This window comes from Crocodylus porosus, unplaced genomic scaffold (genome assembly GCF_001723895.1).
Source record: "Crocodylus porosus isolate Cpor-Errol unplaced genomic scaffold, CroPor_comp1, whole genome shotgun sequence".
In the NCBI taxonomy this organism is placed as follows: domain Eukaryota; kingdom Metazoa; phylum Chordata; order Crocodylia; family Crocodylidae; genus Crocodylus; species Crocodylus porosus.
The window spans coordinates 14720188-14727475 of record NW_017728943.1 but is presented as its reverse complement, the minus strand read 5'-3'; the positions used below and the strand labels follow the sequence as shown (position 1 = coordinate 14727475).

Below are 7288 nucleotides of genomic sequence, written 5' to 3'. Positions count from 1 at the left end.
GGTTCTATTTGAAAAAAATAATTGGAGAAAAAAAACCCCACCACCTCTGGATTTCTTAGTGTTTTAAGCCTGAATGTATAGCCAATGGCAAACTGCAGCAAACTCTACAGCCACAGAATCTTGGACTAGTCAAGACCTTCATTTTAACTAAAACTCTTAGCTATGAGCTAGTGACTCTGACTTAAGCCTCCGCAGTGCATGAAAGGGAGGGGGTAGGCAGTGCAGACCATTTGGGGTCCAACAGGGACCATTTATCATGGTACGCCTCCTACACCCCAAACTCCATAGAGGAAGGGTGCCTGCTAAAGAAGGAACTTTGTTCATGGTCATAGACACAAGATTGTGGTATTATACAAATATCAGGAAAAAAATATATAGAAAGAGGTCAGTCACCTCAGTGAGCAGCTGACGTCATGAAGAAACTGTTTCTTTCCTTAGACAGGCTTGAAGTCTCTGCTGCATGGTAAAAAGGACTTGCAAACTGCCCTCACCCTGATATTTTTCAGGTGAACAGCAGGTACACAGGCTTTGTCAGCCAGTGTTCTGATGCCCACTGCACTAAGAGGTAGACTGTATTGTGTAATGCACCATGAATTGGAGCAGACTACTGCATAACTCAGAGGAGCTTAGACAGCCTTAGAGCTGGGGTACCCCCTCGACCCCCACTCCCAATTAATTCCCAATTGCCCACATGCAATTGGGGCATGCAGAGGTGTGGATTCCCACCTATCTGCCAGGACAAGCACCTTGAACCATTACACTACAGACTTCAGAAACCTAGGTGCCCGTTGTGGCCTGCACTTCTCAGGCAGTGGAGTTACATCCAGGATGGATTTGGCTTTGTCTGTATAAGCAGTGAACCTCCAGTGGCCTGGCACTGCTCTCCCCATGCCAGGCAAAGAGAGAGGGTGGATTCCATTTCAGACAGCATCGCTTGCTCACCACTGGGCCGTGGCAATTCCTCGTTATCATTGTCTGTGAGTCTGAGCCCAAAAGCAATGAAGAAAGTGGAAGCTATTTGCTGCTGTTGTTTTGAATGTGAAGCAGAGCGAAGCCTGGATTTCATTCTCAGGGCATGACAGGGTCACAGGCTGCGCAGAGACAGCACAGTTGCTTATCTCTCCCCAAGGCACAGCGCAGGAGAAAGAAAAGAGACACACAGCGCTGGCCAGGGTTCATTGCTCTTGGCAAACTGCAGCTGGCACCCCAGAGGTGAAAGGCGGCCTGAGCCAGCCAGATTAGAGTCAGCGAGCGACTTAGGAGTAGAAGGCTGTAATGTGCACAGATACACAGTGCTGGGATAGGTGACAAAACATCAGCTAGGCAAATTCATGCTAGAAATGAGGAGCAAATTTTATAGCCAAGGTGTTGGAACCACTTAATAAGTAAGGGCCATGGGAAGAGTCTCCATCTCTGTGCAGTTTGCAGGGGTGATTCTATCCCTAGAAAACTTACCCAATAGACTTGGACCCTACTTTCTGTACTGTAGCCACTGGGTATTAAGACCAAACAACAATACATGACCGCGGGGGTGGGGGGGAATGAAGCTAATGCTGTATTCTCCAGGAAACCTTACACCCATATCTGGGAGTGGAATGAGAGCTTATCTGGCCATCTCCCCTCAACTTGGCCATTGAAGCATCGCAGAAAGTGGGCCCTTGCCAGGCAGAGAGCAGAAATGTACATAAATTGCTCTGGCATTCACAGCGAGACTGAAACTATATGGTGCGACACAGTATGAGATGAAGTCTGCAACTGGCCCAGGACAACTGAGCAGGAGCCAAGGTGGATATAAACAGGCTGTGCACACAGCCTCAGATTAGCAAAGGTGGAATAGAGAATCATCTTTTTACCTGCGTGGCATTTGACAATGAAACCAAGAACAAATTAGGGACACTGACAGGTTTCTGTATCACTTAAATTCGAGCTTTTTTTTTCCCACCAGGCACCTGCTTTATCTGGAAGTCTAGAGTAAATAACCAGGGACTTACAGGACTTGATTCACTAGAAAGACTTTGGCTCAGCAATGTGATGCCTTAACATTTAGGTGCCCTGACCCCTTGCAGAATCCACAAGCCCCGGTTAGGCATCTAGGCCTCCCTGTGCACTGTATAAGAAGAGTTTGGATGACTGGGTGCACTTCTGGGGTGTACACATAGCTCATGAAAACAGATTTCATTTTATTGTCCTTTCAGCATCAGCCATGAATGGCATATTTGACCAGCTCTTTGGGAAAGCCTTTTGGCAGACTCCTTTCATACTTGCCTTTGTCACCAATGATCCCAAAGGACAGTGTGTCCAAGTCCTATAAAATCTTATTGAAAGCTGAAGTTTCCCTTCCCCTAAGCTTGCCTTTTCCTCACACCCTCAGTCATTGCTAGCTGTGATGGGAGGGGTTCATCTCCCTGCCCTCCTCTGGCTGCTCTGGGGAGGAAAGAGTGCTCACCCAGATGGATTCCAGCAGTTCTCATGAGTATTTTATGGTCTTTTGCCGATTTACAGCCAGTTCAGCATTCTTGTAAATGGCCATAAATTGGATTGAAGTCATAAATCATAACCAGAGAGGGAGAGAAAGACAGACTCTCCAAGTCCCAGCTCAAGCGAAGGCAGCATCTGTGAATAGACCCAAGAAATGTTCCTCCTCAATCTGCACAGGCAGCTCTGGTTGTACCCTGCCCTGGACTGTCTCACTCAAAACATTTGCTTCACAATGGACATGGGGGGGATGCCTTTTTAAATGCATGGTGGAGTTGTCTCATGTTAGAAATGGGAAACTAAGACACAAAGGGACTGCCAGTGCAATGTATTGTCCATGAACATATGGTAGGCTTTTTAAAAATGCCTAGGTGCCTAGGTGTCTTGCCCAGGTCACAGAAGAAATCCACAGAGCAGAATATCAAAAAGTCTAAGCTAGCATCCTGATCAGTATATCAGTCTTTCTTTCTGTGATCAGTATCCCCCATAGGAACAGGTAGGCAATCCACAGGAACCCTAATACTTCCTGACCTGGTGCTCAGAACAGAACACTGGGACTAAAGAAGATGGCTTCTTTTCCCATCACTGCCAGTGACTCCAGATGAAACTGTGGCTAAGTCATTAAATCTCTCCAGGCCTCTGTTTAACATCTTTAAAAGGTACGCTATTTTACTATTATCTATCTCCCTGAGTTTGGAATGAATATTTATGAAGCCCCTTGAAAACCTACACACACAAAATTACACACATACACAAACCTATGCTATAGGTCAGGGGCAGGCAATTATTTTGGGCAGAGGTCCGCTTACTGAGTTTCAGCAAGCCATTGAGGGCCGCATGACAGGCAGCTCAGAGCAGATTAATATTCGTTTTCTAAATTTTTTGGGGGGCCCTGCGAGCTGGATAGAATGGCCTGGCAGGCCACATCCGGCCCCCGAGCCACATTTTGCCCACCCCTGCTATAGGTGATCAAATGATTTCCAAAGCATAAGTGATTTAGAAGCATAAGTCTCATTGCAAGCCAGCAAGGCTTATGCTCCAAACCCACCCAGGCCCAGACCTGATAAGGGGCTTAGGAGTCTAAAGCAAGATTAGGTAGAACTTATGGGTGCTTGTACATGTGGGGGGAGTTTAGTTCCCCTAAATTGAAATTGTGGGTTTTTAATTGTGACTCACCATTTCAATTTAGGGGCTTCCATCACTGTGATGGAACAGTGACAGCCTGCCATCGGCTCACCCCCCCACCCCCCTGCAGGCAGGCTCCACCTCAGGGTGGGGGGAGGGAAATACCAGTGCGGTGACTGATCCTTTTGTTTTTTCCCTTAAGGAGCCTGCCTGCCTCTCATGTGACCATGGGTCAAGCTGCCAGCTGCCCCTGAGCTGCAGGGGGTCTCCAGTCCTTCCCTCCACAGTGGTGGTGGTGCTGCCCATGGCCACTCACTCGCTAGCAGCCCATCCAGGTGGCCCTGGGGGATGCCACCCCCACAGAAGGAATGTCTGCCCTCCCACCCACCCCCTGCAGCGCAGGGGCTGCTGGCAGCAAACCCCCTGGCAACAGGAGAAGCAGGCAGGATTCGTGAGGATGTAGCCCAGCTGTACACGGGTTTCTACTCCCCTCTCCAACTGAGGGAATTATTGGCAGGGGAGTGTGCTGCAGAGGGATATAACAGCCCAGCGGCCACCTACATCCCCTATAGAGTCAGGCCCAGTCAATCAATTACTTAACTATATACAAATTTATTATTACAATAAAAGCATTAAAGGGTAAGGACATAAAACACACATACACACACAAAATTACACACACACACACACAAAATTATTATTTAAAAATACAGATGAACAATAGAACAACCCAGAACAAAGGATATTGATTGGGCAACCTTATAACTCATTAATATACTAACTATTGCTTTAAATTATTCACATAAACTATAAGGCACAGTCTACAAATATAACCAGCAAGCCTTAGAATACCTGGGTGCCCTCCAGGGCAGAGGCCCCACTCCCAAGGTACCACTACAGGAAAGGAGGTGGGGGGAAAGAAAAGGGGAAGGAGACCCCAAAGACTTCTAAGCTCCCAACTCTATCACCCAGGAGCGGCCCAAGTGGTGCCTCTTTGCAACCTTGGGAGGGGTCCCTCCCCTGGTTGGACCCTCTCTCCAGGGTAACTTACTGCTCCATAGTCCCAGAGGGTTGCCTCCCGTTCTGCAGGTCGAGCTCTGTTCCCCGCTGGGCTTTCCTGCCACCCAACTCTGCTGCTGCCAGCCTGGCTTAGGGCCACACACACTGCTGTGTGTAGTGGGTGCTTTGCCTTGTGCTAGGGGCTGGAGGCCCGGACAGCCTTGTGCAGCACCAGGGCTTGGTCTGCTCCCACACCTTCTGGGCAGTGTTGTCTGCACTGAGTTGTTGTCTGCACTGAGCTGCTGTCCTGAGCCAGCAGCTGTAGACCCAAGCCACCTTGACCGGCTCCCAGGGTCTCTCACCCTCCATGCAGCACCTCCTACACTGAGCTCCCAGCCTCATGCTAGGGGTTGGGGACCTGAGCCACCCCAGGGGCTTCAAAGATCCTGCTCCATGCACCAGCTTGTGCACCATATCTCTGGCTGCACACCAGAGGTTGCAGACCCAAGCCACCTCACACACCTCCCAGGGTCTGTACACCATGCTGCACACTGAGAGCCTAGCTGCTGGAGCCGTCTGTTGCTCCCCACTGATAGAAGTCTTCAGGGGCTCTTCCGGGCTACTGCTTCGCCCCACTGAGCAGCGCTCCTCAGCTCTTCTAAGCCCTGCTCTTCTCTCTTCTCTTTCCCGGATGAGGTCCCCTCCTCCTGGGCACAGCTCTTTTTATACCCTCCGGGGCTCCACCCCAAAGTCTTCCGGACCCGAGTGCTGCAGTCTACAATCAGGTCCAGAGGAGCTCTTCTCCCCCTTCCCTCAGGAGAAGGGCATGACTTTATTTCTCTTGCTGCCTCCTGATTGGTGGATGGGCTCCACCAATCAAAACAGCAGGATCTCAAGCCTGGGACTCAACCCAAGCTCTGAAAGGTAAGCTTGCTACAAAGAAAAAAAGGAACAGGCTCACTGATTTATTTTCCCCCGCAGCGGAGCCTGCCCACATGAGCCGTCACCGGGTCATGCACCCCCTGAGCTGTGGGGGGCCCACAGGGCAGTGCTGCCTCTTGAGGCTGCCCAGGCAGCATGTTAGCTAGGTGGGTGCTGTCCCAGCTCACAGGCAGCACCTGCTGGATCCAGCAGTGCACAGCGCACTGAAAGCCCAGGCTTGCTTGGGGAAGCTCAGGCTTGGTGGGCTTCCAGCACCCTGTGCAGTGTCCCCGCTGCCTGGAACCACCTGGGAAGAGACTGGCTTGCCCCTGGGGCAGTGTGGGAAGGCAGCAGGAGGGAAGCTGGGTGTGCTGGTGGCTGGAGAAGATGGCAGGGACAGTGTATGAGGAACTAGAAGACTGCCAAGCCCAAGCTTCCGCCAGCCTGCCCAGGCTTCCAGTCCCCTGTGCACAGTGCCTACCACCTTCTCCAGCCACCAGATATATACACGTGCATGATTTTTTATCCACAGTGGGACAAGTTGCCCTGATCAAACTAAAATACATTTGAGATGGTCTAAGTTGCCATACGCAAATACATTTCAACATGAAAAAAACCAAATCATGTACATGTACATGGTGACACCATTATGTTAGATAAATGACAATTTCTTGTCACTTTTTGTCATGTGTGTACGGCCCCACCATCTTGTGTACAAGTACCCTATGGGCTGAAGTGCAAAAGTGTAAGCCTGAAAGCAGTTGCTCCGTTACCATCTAACCCTGAAGGTATCTGAACTCCATAAGAACCCCTGTTTTTACTTTAGGTCCCCAGGCTCCCTCTGAAATGCCTCAGTCTTGATAGTGCTGAAGCAGCTCAGAGCCTGGATCACAGCTAAGCCTGGTTGGAATCCAGTAACTTGACATTCCCTTGCTTACATCCACAGGGAGGCTCAATACAGAGGGTTTTTATCAGAGTATGCCTTTAATAGACCCACGGGAGTGGGCTTCTCCCAAGATGCAGGTGTATCTTCCCTTGTCTTTTACAGAGATATTTGTTATCCCTTCTTCCATCCCTAATCCAACAGGCAACTGTTAAGTGCCCTCAAGTAGACTGTGAAAGACCTCAGGATCAATTTTCTCCTTTTTCTGAGGAGATTCAAACCTATTTCTATGATGTCCTCACGGAACTGCAGTTATGGAAGTTATACTTTAAAGATGTTCCCTAACTAAGAAGACTGCGTTGGTAATTGGGAGATGGTCTTTCCGTTAAATAGAGAATCTGTTAGACAGGAGACTAGGGGGTCTGTAGGGGTTGCTTGCCGCTCCAGAATAAAATATGAGTTCTTCTCATTCCAATATGCCTTTGTTTATTGAACCTGATGATCACTACAGGAATGCCCCAAATGACAGACTACCTTGGGGTCAGGGGCAGCCTCCACCTCTCCCTTTGAAGCTGTGCCACTGTATAAAAGAGTGCAAGATCTGTGAGTCAGAGAGGGATGCAGGGAACATGATTCCTTTTCCCAGTGCTTAGTTCACTCACCCTGGGCAGTGAGAGATCTGCAGCACCAAAGCCAATGCTTTTAATAAGAAACAGTCATCATATGAAATGCATAAAATCTCTTGAAGAACAGACCAAAACCCTGGCCAGGGGTCCTATGTCTCAGAAGAATCCCCTAAGCCCAAGGCCACAGGATCACATTCCCTTTTGCCTGCTCACTCATGCTCGCTCTCTGTTACGCAATGAGCCCCCTGCACGTTCACTT

At 49.4% G+C, this 7288-nt stretch overlaps 1 long non-coding RNA gene across 1 annotated transcript in view; it reads left to right on the top strand.

The window, feature by feature from the left end:
* The first annotated feature begins 894 nt into the window (after positions 1-894).
* LOC109319149 overlaps positions 895-7288 on the top strand; it is an 18443-nt gene continuing 12049 nt past the window's right edge. Inside the window, exons 1-2 of the long non-coding RNA XR_002103383.1 lie at positions 895-908; positions 1005-1007. This is a non-coding gene — a long non-coding RNA (uncharacterized LOC109319149). The remainder of the gene's footprint in view (positions 909-1004; positions 1008-7288) is intronic.